Source organism: Haliotis asinina, chromosome 5 (genome assembly GCF_037392515.1).
Source record: "Haliotis asinina isolate JCU_RB_2024 chromosome 5, JCU_Hal_asi_v2, whole genome shotgun sequence".
Taxonomy (NCBI): domain Eukaryota; kingdom Metazoa; phylum Mollusca; class Gastropoda; order Lepetellida; family Haliotidae; genus Haliotis; species Haliotis asinina.
This window is the reverse complement of record NC_090284.1, coordinates 69,725,520-69,742,014: the sequence shown is the minus strand read 5'-3', so window position 1 is coordinate 69,742,014 and position 16,495 is coordinate 69,725,520. Positions and strand designations below refer to the sequence as shown.

General features: G+C 42.1%; 1 protein-coding gene across 9 annotated transcripts in view; it reads right to left on the bottom strand.

The window, feature by feature from the left end:
• LOC137285158 (FAD-dependent oxidoreductase domain-containing protein 2-like) overlaps positions 1–16,495 on the bottom strand; it is a 129,986-nt gene that overhangs the window by 31,918 nt on the left and 81,573 nt on the right. The window contains exon 1 of one of the 9 annotated variants that reach the window (XM_067817396.1): positions 15,516–15,536. The exons of 5 other annotated variants lie outside the window; for them this stretch is intronic. The gene's annotated coding sequence lies outside the window, so the exon portion shown is untranslated. Of the gene's footprint in view, positions 1–11,410; positions 11,725–11,936; positions 12,022–15,515; positions 15,537–16,495 lie in introns of those variants that run through there. 3 more of the 9 variants (XM_067817390.1, XM_067817392.1, XM_067817391.1) reach the window with 3 other exon arrangements.

Here is a 16,495-nt window from a genome sequence, read left to right as displayed (position 1 = left end):
ATCAACCTGAACGTGCCGGCGCGATCGATGAAAGGTATCCTGGTCGTCCCCGTGGAGGATTACGATCCATTCCGGAGGGACAGCGAGAAGTTTTTCAACCCCGAGATTGAAAAGGTGGAAGTTACCATCGAGGGCGTGCCCAACCAGCTGTTCAGTCATGGTATGAGACCACACCAGCAGTGGGATGAGATAAAAAAGCTACCAGTGGGGGATTATATAACAAAGGACCTGGACCTCGGCTCCGTGCAGATCGGTGAATACCTGACCACCAAGTACGCACTATGGTTGGACATGCGATCCACGGATGATGATAAACTGCACGGTAGCGGGCGCCGTATAGATAACGGTAGCGAAGGGATAACCATCCAGATTACTAAGAAGGCTCAAACCGCTGGTAAGTTGAAATTATATCTGTACGTTATTATGGACGCGCAACTTAATATAGACAATGGGAGATTCGTGCAAGCCATCTACTAGTGGGGGAGACCCCCAGGGGTACCCACAACTGCCCACTGACCCACACTGCGCCATAGTGTGCGGGCAGACTGGCTGTGGGAAGACCGTTTTCGTGTTGGATATGTTGGAGGGTTACTACAAGGATGTGTTCGATAACATCGTTATCATGTGCCCTACTCTGAGCATGAATAAAACGTACGCGCGACCTTGGGTGATGACGGACCCGGACGTACACAAAATCGACCCTGGAACACGCCTGCAGGACTGGTTGAAAGCTCTTCACGAGAAATTTAAAGGGGAACCGACGCTGTTCATACTGGACGACTGCAGCGCTAATCGCGAGATAACAAAAAAGAGAGACATGCTATCGTACCTGGCCTTCTCCGGCCGGCATGCAAATCACAGCGTCTGGGTGCTAACGCAGAAGTTCAACTCGGTGTTGAAAGACCTCAGGGAGCAGACGCGATGGGTGGCCTTATTTCACTGCAAGGACAGGGATTCGTTCGAGGAGTGTTTGAGAGAGAACGATGTGATGAGTAAATTAGAACGGGAACGGGTGAAGAAACAGCTCGCTGAAACTAAACACGCTAAGCTCGTGCTAAAGACCGACCAACCAGTAGCATATATAGTATGCTAAAGCTAAGCAAAGCTAAGCAAAGCTAAGCAAAGCTAAGCATAGCTATGATATTTGAAGTGTTTGTCGTGTGCAACTTAACCTTCATTTCACTGTGTTTTGTCTGCATCGGGTATTATATAGTTAAAACTAAATCTTACTTGTTATATTATAAGATGGAGTGTGAGGAATTGCTCGAACAGTTGGGGGTCTCCCCAACGCCGCCGGCAGGCCCCACTGGGGGGGATTCCCCCAAGCGAGAGAAACTGGTGGCGTTGGCTGTTGGCGGCAAAGCCAAACATTACTTTGGAGACTACACCCCGGATAAAATTCACAAAATGTCAGCCGAAGAAATCGATAAGCTGTACGCTAGATACGAGTCCCGGCTCGGAGCAGAAATGACAAAGACAATAGGATCGGCTATGACCCAGATATACACCGGTATTGTATCACACTTCCTTCCCATTCCACCAGAGCGCCGACTTTACCTGTGGGAGGACCTCGAGAAAGACCCTTTTATCGAACACGCCGTGAGCTCTATCAGCTGCGGGTTGTACCACAAATATGGTATGTTGTTGGCTCCAGTGACGGCGGCGATTATCACGGCAAAACATTGTCAATTTGAGAGAAAGAATAATAATAATAGTATAGATGGATGCTGCACAGGAAACCCCAGTGGGGGTGCCCCCAACAGTGAGTTCACAGGAACCAGTGAGTCCCGAGGTGACGGTGGAGACCACTTCAACAGTAACCAGGCAGAAGAATCCTAAGAGAGTAGCTGCCGGTAAAAAACGGTGGTGTAACCAACATAAAGTGACCAACCCCCGACTGTTGTTGGCTGTAGGTGTAACTGCTGCCGTGGTTATAACATGGTTATATACACGTGAGGGAACTGAGGGAAACTCTGGGGGTGTGGGGGGTACCCCCACGCCGCCGGCAGGCCCCACTATTGACCCGCATATCATGTTATAATTTTAATATTTTATATCATATACATAATGTCTGAGGGGAAAACGTTCGTCAACGACGCATACCACGCCACAGTGGTAGCCAGTCTAGCCGTAGGGTACGCTCGGTTGACTAAAATGGTGCTTAAACAACCAACTATCAAGCTAGATTTCAACCTGCAGGATATGGGTATGCTTATAATGAACCTTGGTATGGCGATGGCTACAAAAGACATCCTAGTAAAACAAGGAATAATACCTGATAATATAATGAAATAAATATAGGGATGGCCACGATAGCTATGATGGTCGGTGGGGCGTTAGTGAATGCCCTGGCATTTTCCGGGAGTAATTTCCTCTTCTCGAAACTACGAGATGATCACGCGGCTGAAATACAGGAAGAAAGGAAGCGGCACGATCTCGCTACTGAGAAATTACAAAGAGCACAGGCTGAGTACGCTAAAAAACGCCTCCAGAGGATCGATTTTATTAACGAACAACTCAAGCGTGAAAACCATGCCATTAAAACATTCTACGATGCCGATGAAGCAATGAAAGAATACTATCTACTAACTGGTAAACAATTGGAACCGCTCAATAAACCCACACTCGCTCAGTACTACACACCATCCAAGGGACAAATGAATCGTGAACTGGGCTTCATAGTGTTGGGTATAGCAGCTACTGCGTTGGTTGCGAAGCAATTAAATTAAAATACCTATATAAGTAAACATGAGACCCGCTCCATACCGATGCGAATATATACTTATGGGGAAGACCGAGGCCTGTGGTAGGAAATGCAGGAATCAGGGGTTCTGTTGTTTCCATATGGGAAGTCCTAACTACACGTGTTCTGTGTGTGGTATCGGGGTTAAAGGGCACTACTGTCTATGTAAAGCTCACGGAGCGAACGTAGTCAGACATCAACTCATCTACGAGAATAAAAAAGGCTACATAAAAGAACGTAGGCGACTGCTCAAGATAGCCACTTAAGGGTTACCTCCCCTTACTGTGAACCAATTAGACATTGGTTCTCTTAGGTGTAAACACGATGTCTACTGTAAGCGAGCTCAAGCGGGTCGCAAAACAGAGAGGTGTCATCGGGTATTCTCGAATGCGGAAGTCAGCATTGTTGAGATTACTAGGTTTAGAAGCCCCTCCTACAGTAAAACAATTAAAAGCTCAAGCAAAACAGCTTGGATACACGGGTTATTCAAACCTGGGGAGAGCCGGGTTAACCGCATTGTTATCACATGCCCCCGTAGCACGTCCCACTGTAAAACAACTGAAAGCCGAGGCACACGATTTGGGTTTAGGCGGGTATTCCCGTATGAGAAAACCACAGCTTTTAGAATTATTACGACAGAATAGAGCTATTGACCTACAGTTCGTGCGCACTGAGCACGCCGTAGGCAATTATTTGAGAGGTTGGCGCATGCGCGTTGATAGAAACATAGACATTACAGATATCAAGCCTCTGATAGCTGATAAGGTCAACCAGGAACTAAATAACCTAGGAAGTATCAAGTTTCAGATCACAGTGAAAATGTCGCTCGATAAGCAGGTTGGGAGTACCACTGAGTATGTTCAGCCTTACTTCCGAGGTAAACAAGAGGTCGTCACACATGCAGAGACCATTGACGCATCAATCGATACAAGTTTTCAGCAGATACGAGAATACCTAGAACGCTACACACACTTAGGGTCCGGGTGGGCTGTAGATAAAATCGATAATGTCTATCTAGACATAGCTAACTACGTGCCGTTCAGAGGCGGGTCATACCTAGCCTTGCCTCCCTACTATAGGAACAAACATGCCATAGTAAACGTTAAGAATAGAGGAAACGATTGCCTGAGGTTAGCTATCAGGTCAGCCTTATTTCCAGCTGGCAAGAATTCAGATAGGCTTTCTAGCTATCCCCAAGACGATGGGCTTAATTGGGATGGTATAGATGAACCCACCCCAATATCCCAGATCACTAAAGTAGAAAAACAGAATAATCTGGCTATAAATGTCTTTGGGCACGAAGGTAACACAACAATAGTACACAGGGTCAGCCCGGTGAAGGATCGCCAAGTTATCAATATATTCATGATCCAGCGAGGTGAAAAGTATCACTACACGTGGATAAAACATCTCAGCCGGTTGTTGCACGACCAGTCGAAACACGTTGGGGAAAAACACTTTTGTGTACAATGCCTACACGGTTTCAGTCGAGCTGATTTATTAGAATCCCACCGGGATGATTGTCAAGGTGTGGGGCAGACGGCCATACGAGTCGACATGCCTAAGGAAGGTGAAAATATCCTAAAATTCAGTAACCACAAGAACCAAATGTCTGTATCTTATATTATATACGCCGACTTCGAAGCCTTAGTTGTGGGGGATTCCCCCACACCCACCAGTGGTGCCGCCGGCGAGGCTCCCAGTGGTAGCTTCACCCACAAGACACAAGAGCATAAAGCCTGTTCGTTTGGATACATTGTCGTCCGTTGTGACGGGGAAACGAAAGCTCCGGTAGTGTATAGGGGGCCTGACGCGGCTGAAAGGTTTCTAAAGTGTTTGCAGGAGGAAGAAAAAATTATTAGGAATGCATTGTATAGAATCGCTCCCATGCGTATGACCCGAGTCGATAGGCTAGCTCACGCTAGTAGCACTAACTGTCACGTGTGCGACTCACCACTTAACGGTGATTCGGTGAGAGATCACTGCCACATAACTGGTAAGTATAGAGGCGCCGCTCACAGCGCGTGCAACCTCAAGCTTAAAATCAACCCTAGGACAATAAACATCCCCGTTGTCTTTCACAACTTGAGAGGGTACGACTCACACTTGATCATGCAGGCCATCGCGAAAATCGATGGTAATATAACGTGCATCCCCAACAACATGGAGAGATACATCTCCTTCAGCTTAAACGGACTTAGGTTCATTGACTCGTTTCAGTTCCTCCTGTCGTCACTCGACAGTCTGGTCAAGGCCAACAATACCTTCCCTATCACCAATCGATACACAGACGCCGAGACTAGACCCCTGCTTATGAGGAAGGGTGTGTACCCCTATGAGTACATGGATAGTTGGGCTAAGTTCACCGAGACCAGACTACCCCCTATTGACTGCTTTTATAGCAAGCTGAATGAGGCGTCCGTCTCACGAGATGATTACTCGCACGCGACTAACGTATGGAATAAACTGGGTTGTAAGAACCTGGGTGATTATCACGACCTGTACTTGAGGACAGATGTACTGCTGTTAGCCGACGTGTTTGAAACGTTTAGGCGGACATGTTTCAAGCAGTATAAACTCGACCCCGCATGGTATTACACCAGCCCAGGTCTGTCGTGGGACGCCTTGCTTAAAAAGACCGGAGTTAATTTGGAATTGCTCACAGATTACGACATGCACCTATTCATTGAGAAAGGCTTGCGAGGTGGGATTTCCATGGCATCCAAACGATACGCGAAAGCAAATAATCAATACGTGAAAGGTTACGATCCTAACAAACCAACCAATCACATTCTATACCTCGACGCAAACAACCTGTACGGCTGGGCCATGAGCCAGTATCTACCTACAGGGGGATTCGAATGGGTACCCCACGTTGATGTTATGGGGGTCGCACCAGATTCGAACAAAGGGTATATCCTCGAAGTTGACTTAGAGTATCCCAAGGAATTACACACATCGCACAACAGCTACCCCCTGGCCCCCGAACGTATGAGGGTTAACACAGACTGGATGTCTGAGTACCAACATAACTTGTCAGGTGGTCGTGTGACAGACGTTGAAAAACTCGTGCCTAACTTAATGAATAAGACCAAGTACATCGTTCACTATCGCAACCTACAGCTGTACCTGTCGTTGGGTATGAGGCTGACCAAAATACACAGGGTGCTCATGTTCGACCAGAGCCCATGGATGGAGCCCTACATCAGAATGAACACAGACCTACGAAAAAAAGCCACCAGTGATTTTGAGAAAAATCTCTACAAGCTCATGAATAACTCGGTGTTTGGTAAGACTATGGAAAACCTGAGGAAACGCGTAACCGTGAAGCTGGTTAGATCTAGTGAGGAAGACAAGCTCAGGAAATTGATAGCCAGTCCGGCATTCAACCGTAATAAAATATTTACAGACAACCTGGTTGCCATACACATGAAGAAAAGCCACATAAAATTCAACCGGCCTGTTTACGTGGGGATGAGCATCCTCGATTTATCCAAACACCTGATGTACGACTTTTACTACAACGAGCTCAAGAAACAGTACGGCGACAGGTGTGAAGTGCTGTACACTGACACGGATTCCCTGCTGATGGAGATTCGAACCGAGGACGTGTACGAGGACATGAAAAAACACCTCGATTTATACGACACCAGCGACTACCCTAAGACCCATACCCTACACAGCACGGTAAATAAAAAGGTCCTAGGTAAGATGAAGGACGAGTGTGCTGGCACGCCCATAGCCGAGTACATAGGTTTGAGACCTAAGATGTACTCCATACTGAAAGCCGACAATAGTGAGATCTGGAAGGCTAAGGGGGTTAAGAAGTATGTGGTGAAACAACACATCAAACACGCCAGATTCAAGGAAGCCCTGTTCAAGACCCGTACCTTTAGACATAAAATGAACACACTTAGAAGTGATGGGCATAAGATATACGGACTGACTATAAACAAGACGTCCCTATCGCCTATGGACACGAAACGTTGGATAGCTATTGATGGTATAAACACATACGCGTATGGACATGAAAAAATTTGAGGCTATTTACTACAGCCCGCGTGGGTACTGGAAAGGAGCTAGCGCAGTAGATAAGCTAGCTAAACTAGCGCGAGTACCCCCGGAGGAAGCCAAAGCGTGGCTTGAAAAACAAGCCCTGTGGCAGATCTATTTACCGGCACCACGCTACGTGCCAAGAAGGAGGTTCGGTATTAACATACCTAATAGCGTTCACCAGGCAGACCTACTGTTCCTACCCCACGACAAGAGGTACAAATATGCCTTAACCGTAGTGGACGTAGCCAGTCGTTACAAGGAAGCCGAACCCTTGACCACGAAAGATTCGGCCCAGGTAGCCAGAGGATTCGAACGCATATACAAACGCAGTCCGCTGACGTGGCCAACAGAGCTGCAAGTTGACCCCGGACGGGAGTTCATGGGTGCCGTGTCACAACTGCTAGCCAAACACGATACAAAGGTCAGGCGTGGCACGGCCGGAGCCCATCGCAGCCAAGCCATAGTTGAGAGATTTAATAGGACTTTGGCTGAGCGCTTGTTCGGCTATCAGTATGCTAGGGAGATGACCACCCCTGGAAAACGATCGACTGAATGGGTCACGAGGTTACCCAAGGTGGTGTCGGCAATCAACCATGAAGTCACCCGTCTCACCGGTAAGAAACCGGCAGACGCTATCAAACTAAAATCAATAGTTGCAGAGTCGGCCGCTCCATTGCGTGGGAAGGAGAAACAGATACCAGATAGGGCCCTAGTGAGGTATCTATACCAGCCGGGGGAACACGAGGGCGATAGCCGTAAGCGAGCCACCGATCCTATATGGTCAGTCAAAACTTACAACATAGATAAAGTGGATATGAAAGCCGACGAACCCAACTTATACTACTTGAGGGATGGGCCGGGTAGGGGGTTTGTAAGAGAAGAATTATTGATCGTACCGTACGGCACAGTATTACCTCCTACCAAGGCACAGTAATTACCGCCAACTTTTTTGTAGTAGGGGTAATAGTAGCAAGAGCTAATGGCCCAACCAAAGCCTTATTTAGTAAATAAGGCTTTGTAGAGACATTTCTTGAAAGTGAGCCAGAACTATCATTCCCTATACTACTGTATTCAAACTTACTTCTCAAATATCTATTGATAATCAATAGTTACCAATTATTGATCATATTGATCACTAGTTCTATATTCATAACCAGACTTATTCTAAATTTATACCAGTAAAATATATAAGCCTTCTCAATATATGTGCAACAAAATCCACTAAAACGTTCACGGTGGCCTCAACACATCAAGACCTTGTGTTAAAGATCTGTGTAGTCTTTAGTGATATTATGTTTCCTGGGATGCACCATCTACCTGACTAATCACTGGAACCCCATTGTTCTAGTTCCATTGTTCCACTATCAGTGCATTGTTACAGCATGTGACCATATGGATTGAGAAGTACGATAACAAGCCTACTAACAACACACCTCAATTGTCCTAAAAACCATCACAAGTGATCAATACAGGAATCAATAAACTTGTGTAAATGAACAAAGCCCACCTTTGCAAAGAATTCCTTCCTAACAGGTAATATAATTGTGAGGCGTTAAACAGAGCATCCTCACAAACAGTGCCATCATGATCCAACTGCGTCTCAGAGAGGGACACCACCATCTACATCTACAGCAACGTTGGTCACTGTCACTTCAATATGGACATCAAAGAGAGGAAGAATTCAAAATGGCTTTCTTTTGACATAATGCAGTGTGCATGGGATTCATATAAACATGAAAGTAACACTATCAACATTAATATCTTCTTGTGTGTGACAGAGAGTGGCATGCATGTATCTTCAATGTGCAATATGAAAGGACTATGTCCTTTAGCTTCATCACACGGAGAGCTTAAAGAGATTCATAGGCTTTACTTTGTTATTTTGTATAAAGCACAAGATCAAAATAGAACGTATAAAGGGAGTGTCTACCAATGAAAACGTAATTTCAGTTTTCCCAAAAAACTTGTATTACAGTGATTAATCTCACTTTTTAAATTCCAGTATCTGTGATAGACTTCGTAAACATGGCAAAAAGTAGTCCTCTTTAAAAAATATAATTTGTGTGAATTTTCACTTTAATGGACATTATATGAACCATTTTTCATTTAATCAATCATGAATGTGTTTTTGAAGTGCAATGTCCTGCACATGTTTATACATTTATATTTCCACATTCAGGCATCTTTTTTTCTATTGCTTTTGCAAACCTAAAACTGCTCTCATTCAAAAATGAACAGGATATGTAACTGGACAATCTGACCGACATTTGCTTTAGACCTTAGGTTCATGGATAGCTGATGTGATAATAAACCCACTAAAAACTGATGTGATAAATAACCCAGGAATAACTCATGTTATTTATTACCCAACAACAAAAGATGTGTTCAATAACCCAGGGATAACCGATGTGATTAATAACCCAACAATAAAAGATGTGTGATAGAGTGAGTGAGTGAGTTTAGTTTTACGCCACTCTCTGCAATATTCCAGCTATATGGTGGTGGTCTGTAAATAATTGAGTCTGGATCTCAGTGATCAACAGCATAAGCATTGATCTGGACAATTGGGAACTGACGACATGTCAACCAAGTCAGGGAGCCTGAACACCCGATTGCGTTAGTCACCCCTTATGACAAGCACAGTTGAATTTTATGGCAAGCATGGGTTGCTGAAGGCCTATTCTACCCTGGACTTTCACGGGTAAAATAAAAGATGTCATCAATGACCCAGGGATAACTGATGTGATTAATAATCCACAAATAACTGACGTTATTAAAAACCAAGTATAACTGATGTGATTAATACCTCATGAATAACTGATGTTATTTATAACCCAACAATAAAAGATGTGATCAATGACCCAGGGATAACTGAGGTGATTAATAACCCAATAATAAAAGATGTGATCAATGACCCAGGGATAACTGAGGTGATTAATAACCAAGGAATAACTTATGTTAATAATAACTCAACAAAAAAAGATGTGATCAGGGATAACTGATGTGATTAGTACTCCATAAGTAACTGATGCCTGTGTTCTGTAAGATCCAAACACTAGATACATATTTCTGGAGACACAGAATCATGCAAATGAAATCTGGATCTCCTTGTACACAGACACAAATAACCAAATTCATCCCTTCTGGCATCTGAAGCATAAACTGAGCTGGCTAACTGGATCTAATTAACTTTAATATGCTCGCCACCAGCATATAGGAGTAATGTGGTCTGTCAGCATGTAGTGATTTCTCAGTGAATGCTCCACTGCACTCATACAACAGGGGCTATCTGGTTTCGTGAGTGAATATGGTTCCAAGCTGCTTTTAGCAATATTCCAGCAAATTTTCATGGCAGGGAAAACCAGAAATCATAGATCTGCACATTAAACTCATGTGGGGAATCAAACCCAGGTGATGAACGAACACTTTAACGATAACTCTATCTCACCACCCCTATCTGGTTTAGAATTGGTGCCAGGTTGTATCACTGTCAGCTTATGGCAGAGAAATGCTTCCACTAACATTCTTGATATGACACTAGCTTTGGTTGAGCACTAATAACTCAAATTTCATATAACTCATATATTATCGTAACTTATGAGCTGCCATATAACTGAAATATTGATGACTGCAGTGTAAAACTCATGATTTCTGCAATTACTTGGATATATATAACATTGGGGAGGACTGAAATCCTTGTCTGGATTCCAGTCTATTTCAAACATATATCCCGTTTTCAGCTGCACATCAGCACATTTGTTACACCAATTTGTTACATTACATATATATAAATATATGCATATATCAGTACAGTAACATTGCCAATCAACTTCTGTTTAATGACAAAGCTATTTCTTAAAGACTTTATTAGTAGTCATAAAATAGTGTGTTTCAGTTAGATGTTGAATTTCACTATACAGAAGGAAGAAGAGATATATACTTCCTCTTCTTGAGATATCGATTTAGTATAAGGAAATGTGACTGATTGATTGACTGATTGATTGATTGATTGGTGTGGTGAGCGAGTGAGTGACAAATTGCAGTTCATCTTATTTAACAATTTACTTGCATTGAGCCATCATTTTATTACCTTTTGGATTACTAAAACCGGCCAGTAAATCTTAAACTAAACAGCCAGGTACATTCCACACTGAAAACATGTGGCCTCTTTAATTGCTTCACCTGATATTTATTACAGTTTTTATTTCTCTCAGTGAAAGACTGGCCATTGACAACAACAGGCAATACACAGTGCCATTCAGTGCAGACTCTTGACCTTCCCTGATAGTATACATTTGGACACTTAGACAAACTGAGCAAAACCGTTTTGGATGTTATCTACACATCAGTGTACAAAGCCACGACACGAAATATCGACATTTTGCAACCAGGAAGAACTTTGTGTCTGTGCACCTGTGAAATCTGTGTTGCACTAGGCCAAGGTAACGTGTGTACACACAGCCCTTGTTGACAGCATTCTGAATGAAGTACATATATGTACAGTATGTGTCACATACTAAACACATTCTCTGATTATACTAGGATAGTTACCTGCATACAATGAATCAGTCTGTGACATTAAGGTCAAGATTCTCCATGACAATGTCTTACCCTTTTCCCAGAATACAGAATAGGAGTTTCAAAAACTTCTGTTGATTATCCTTCGTTACGCTGTAAAGTTGACACACAAGTAATGTAAAACAGTATCACAAGCTGTGGGACACAAAAACAGAGTCATCAATAACAGGGGGATGTCCTGATGTGTACCTTGCATAAAAGCTTTTCTTCAGGTAAGCTGACACATCGTCAAAATCTAGCGACCTGCCATCCTGACTTGGACGTGTATCCTGTATGTGTATCCTGTATCGAGCATACTACTGTAATTCGAGTCCCTATCTACTGAAGTGACCCCATGGCTCTATCCTGACTGAGATAACAATCACTGCCCAGGACATCCCTGAACCATGTCAACAGCTATTTCTCTGCACATGCTACAAGCATGTCTCCTTATAGGTCATTAGTACCTTAACTTGTGGATTAGACAGTGTGAAATAAGAAATAAAAAAAGAATTGCAGACAGGTGAACAAATCACTGCCAAGGAACCCAGTCCAAGTGCAAGGATAAGAACAAACCTACCGCAAGTGTCCGAAACGTAACTCGCTGGTTCTGTAAATGGTGAAGTGTGAGAGTGACTTGGATCATATAATGGATGTATCTCACGTGGATCACATTATGGTTCAGTGAAGGCAAGTATTCAGTTGAGGCTCATGACAGAAGACAGTATATCCTCCTAGTTTAGAGCAGGTCAGCGTGACAGACTACAGAACGTTCCCCTTCGGCCCCTAATGTATAGGTGTTCACTGTAACCAATGTTAACATACTGAACGAGCAGAGCGTGGAAGTATTGTTTACCTAGATCAATTAGATCTTGCCAATACACACATTCTTAAGTACAGAGGGGCTTGTTCGTGTTCATAGCCTAATCCCTAATTCACAAAGTGTGCTGAATGCTATGAAAATCATTACAAAGAACTAGAGAAGCCATATCTTATAAAATGTTGTACCAGTAAGTCTGGCTACAGCTCATTTAACAGAGGCCTCACTGACTATTAGTTATTCATGTCTTCACAGATGGGTTGAACAACAAGTATAGGGTATTCATGGGTTATGAGGAAAATCATCAGCTGTAGAGTTTCTGGCTTGTTTGAGAACAACATACTGCTATTTACTTACAGAGGCTGTTTCGTAATCTCTACTCATCAAAAGACCACGGGCCTGTGCACAAGCTTTTACTCACAAACTGCATTAATACCTAACCTAGTAACAGCTCAGTTGCTCATTTACAAACACAAATATTTCCATTTCATTTTGATCCTGTTATTCTCTAAAGACAAGTATAAGAATGGCAACTTCCTATTTATTCCATAACACATTTCTGGGCCAGTTCTTGTCCCTTCTTCGCGTGATTGTAAAGTCCCCGAAGGGGCAAGAAGTGGCCAAGAAACATTGCATTATACAATGAATGAAAATTTGCCATCCATATACTTGTCTTATATATTCACCACCACCATATCCCTGGAATATTGTAGAGTGCGGCATATAACTTAAAACTCACACACTCACTCATAACTCATGATTTCTTTAGTTACTCGGATATATAAAATATTGGTAAGGATTGAAATCCTTGTTTGGATTCAGAGCCCTCAGCTTTGATGCAATGATACTTATATTACACAATATTATAATTACTGCATTACATACATGATGCTTTGAGTTGTCTTTTCCACATTCTTTGACCTGGCAAACAAGGTGTTGCTGTAAACAAATTAGTGACAAGTTTAAATGACTGGTTTGTATTGGACCTTGCTCATGGCAGAAGTTTTCAGCTGCAGTCAGACTGACCAATGTATTTCCTGATGGTCTACAAAGTCACTGTAAACCAGAGTTGTTTCCTGCAAAGTCATGGTTACGTTATTCAAGAATCCATAATGGGTAAACATTGTTTTGTAGAACTCCATCTTACGTAACGTTATCTTATTTTGTGCCTTGTTTACTTTGACACTCAGCAATATTCTGGTTACATGGCAGCTAATTGTAAGTAATACAAACTGGACCAGACAATCCAATGACTGGTATCATGAACATCTGTCGATGGGATACGATGACACAGAGAGAGCGAGACCACACTGACCTTACCTCTCACAAAACCATGAAAATAAACAATGCATAAAACAGCAATAAAGACATGGTCTTATCACAGTTTAAACAACCTATTCTGTTTTAACAAAACTACAGCTCCAATGGATTCTCAAGAATGATTTTCAAATGTTGTATTCTGACTAATAAAACAGTGTATCAATGGATTCTCAACAACGATTTTGGAGTGTCCTAGCCTGTCTAACATATTGGGACTCCTGTAGTTTCTCAACAATAATTTTACAAGTGTCCTATCCTGACATATCAAACTAGGTCTCCTGTGGATTCTCAACAACAATATACAAGGGCACTAAGCATGCAAACAGTCCATATCAAAGTCTTATAAGTAATAAAAAGGAGAAGTGTACTGTAAGGGTTCATAACCGACTTAATCATTGGGTCCTTAAAATTCTTGTAAAAAATTTAGTACAGATTAAAATTATTGAGCAACCCTCGGCATACACTTTATGTTGTTTCTGATTCCATCAATAACACATTTCCATGCCGTGCTATACCTTGGGTGCGCACTAGGTAGACCATACTCCGACCAACCTTATGAATATAAGCCATATCAACATATAATCTGGACATGCTGGCACTTCCATTTACTGTATTTACTGTAATAAATGCAATTGGTGCTTAGAATTTTGAGTTAGACAGCCTTATAAACACTATAAGGAAAATTAGTAAGTGAACTCAATTGTAATCAGAAATATTATATAACAGCTTCAGCAAAATGATATTCCCTTCTTTGCTGTTGTCTTCTGTAAAATATAACCTGAAATAAATATTAATGACAGTACCGACTGACTTTCAAAGACTTACATAGCACTTATGAAGTTGTTCATATTTCTAAACTGCAGTCAGCAGGGACTTGATGCAACAGGGTGCTTCATACAGTGAATACGGTAAGACATGTCTAGGTCTTGAAGAAAGTGAGGAATCAGTCACGTATGTGGCTTCTATTTCAGATTTCCATAGTTGATGACCATAAGTGTTCATTACATTGATGATACATTACACACTCGCCTTTCAATCATGAAAACTGGTAAAAGATAACAACTAAAGTGACAGCCCTGCATTCATCATGTAGGCTTTGTCCGACATCTAGAGTTACCTGTTAGCCTTAATGCCATGTAAGTGAAGTGTATCTGTAGACAGATACAATATATTTTGTCCAATTATTCCAATACAAGCAGATTTGAATTACAAACTCATTATCTACCAGTCACAAATCAAGTAAGTTTCCACAGCTTTTTCCCAAACACAAACATTGGACATCTTCAATGAGCTCATGTCATTGAGTCTATGGAGTTGTCAGCCTTCTAGCACTGAGCCGCCCTAGAGTGACAGAGCATGTACAAATGTACTATCTCAAATTATCATGTAAATATAAGCAACACTTTCACTTTTTCATTTACATATCTCAATAAGCAAAATGTCCCAACCCCACAGCTATAATGTTGAGCTCTTACTTGAAATAAATTGAAATAAAGGTAAATTGCCTTTAAACAAATAAGTAAAAAAATGGCTTGCACGGCTGTACACAGCTTCTAAAACATTCGTTGATAATCTGACACTGTAATAAAATTGTTCACAAATGAAGTGCTCCTGATGTAAAAGGCTTTCTTGGAAAGCCTTCAATAGTGTCACCTGGGTTATGTAAGCTGACTTCAGTTCTCCAGGCAAGCAAAACCCTGGGACACTATCTGTTACAAGTCATATTTGAAGAAAAAACATTCACTCCCATATGGATTTGTTCATGAAGGATCATATTTCACATTACATCACAACACTGCAAAAACATATACTGTCAAATCTCTTATATTAAGACTGTGCAGGTGTGTTTACTAGGGACTGCAATTCAGGTGTGAAATGTCAAACACAGTCTCCCACCAGAACAAGGCCAAAGTCTTGCAGCAACAGCTCTGTGTGTCTGTCCGCAAGAAACATGTGCTACATTAACTCCTCTAGCAATGATAAAAGAAAGAAACTCAATTGACAAGTGTACATACTCACAGGTCGTGCCAAGGCCCTGGTCTTAGCATATCTGTAGCAAGGCGATGCACTTTCAGAGGCTTCTACTTTATGGCCCTGTGTAATAACTGTCAAACAAACACCTACATTTGCATGAAATATTTGAGGAGCACATGGACTGGATAAATATTTTTTGTTCAATCAATGCTTGGGGGTAAGATGAGAGTGGGCAGAGGGAGGCTAGGATGAAAATGGACCATAAGCCCTGCCATGGTAAATTGAAATAGCCATCATACAAATTTACGCAAGATTACTCTTGTTTCCCTTTCAGTTCAGAGAGCAGATGTCATGCAGGGGCTACTAACAGAATCTAGACACAGCTGTAGCATGCTTTGTGGGCGGTCCCTCCAACACTTGTGAATTCCCGGTTGGGAAAGCTTGACTTCACATGACTGGTCTGTCCATTTGCAAAACAATAATATTATGTTTGAACCAATATACAATACAGGCCTTTCATGTTGACGGGAAGATATCAATACACTTTTTAAGAATAACATGATCAGTGTTTCAGAACATGGCATTAAGCCATGATCTTGTTTACAAGCTGCTTGTAAATGTGAAAATGACTTGCTTTAAAAATGTCAGACAGAAATCATGATGCCTACTCATACTTATCTGCAAGCCAAGATAGAAACCAAGGTTAAATGTCTTACATCAATTTCTTTCGCATAAAAAAGCAACAAATCCTGACAGCAACGTATATATCAATACTTCCTTGCCAATTACAGTCACCTTATTACAGGAATGGAAATGTTCTTATTTTTACATGTAGGTCTTTATCTGTATGGTATAATATGAACATTCCAATGTTAATGTTTTCCATTTCAGTGAGTCAGAATGTTTAATTACAATACTTCAAAATTATGGCTGGACACAAGAGAAGGCTTTAAACACTGTACTCGTGTGACAAAGGGGTGTTTTTGAACGAGGATACCCTGGCCCTGTCCATTTCAATCTCAATG